The sequence below is a fragment of the Macadamia integrifolia genome, unplaced genomic scaffold (assembly GCF_013358625.1).
Source record: "Macadamia integrifolia cultivar HAES 741 unplaced genomic scaffold, SCU_Mint_v3 scaffold2153, whole genome shotgun sequence".
Lineage (NCBI taxonomy): Eukaryota > Viridiplantae > Streptophyta > Magnoliopsida > Proteales > Proteaceae > Macadamia > Macadamia integrifolia.
Window position 1 is genome coordinate 6,532 of NW_024868543.1, and position 487 is coordinate 7,018.

A 487-nucleotide genomic window follows, 5' to 3' on the forward strand; every position below is an offset into this window, starting at 1 on the left:
GATTTGGACAATTTTTGGTTCTCCCCTTTTTTTCTCTTTCCTTTTTTTTCTTCTCTTCTTGCTTCCACGATTTTGCTTTCCTTTTTTTTTTTCTTGTGCACCCTTCCACGATTTTGCTTGCTTCTAAAGCAGAAAATCTTCAACAAAATCTTCTAAAAAAAACAACCATAAGATTCGAACTTGAGACCTCTTGGTGAGCAAGAGAATTTTGTACACCATAGCTCACCAACTAAGCTAGGTAGTTGTTGTTACCAAAACAAATCTTTAATCACTTAAGGATGTGGTCCATCGATCCTTGTTGGCATTTGGAGTATTCCTTGTACCTCTGGGACAATTGCAAACGGGTTGGTTCTGCATCTCGGTTCAGTTTTGATCCATTATTCTTTTTCTGACCCGAAAAAGAATAATCATTTGTATGGGTGACCAAACGAATGTACACTTTTAATTGAACACGTCCATCTTGCTCAGAATTTCGTCCTCTTCGCAA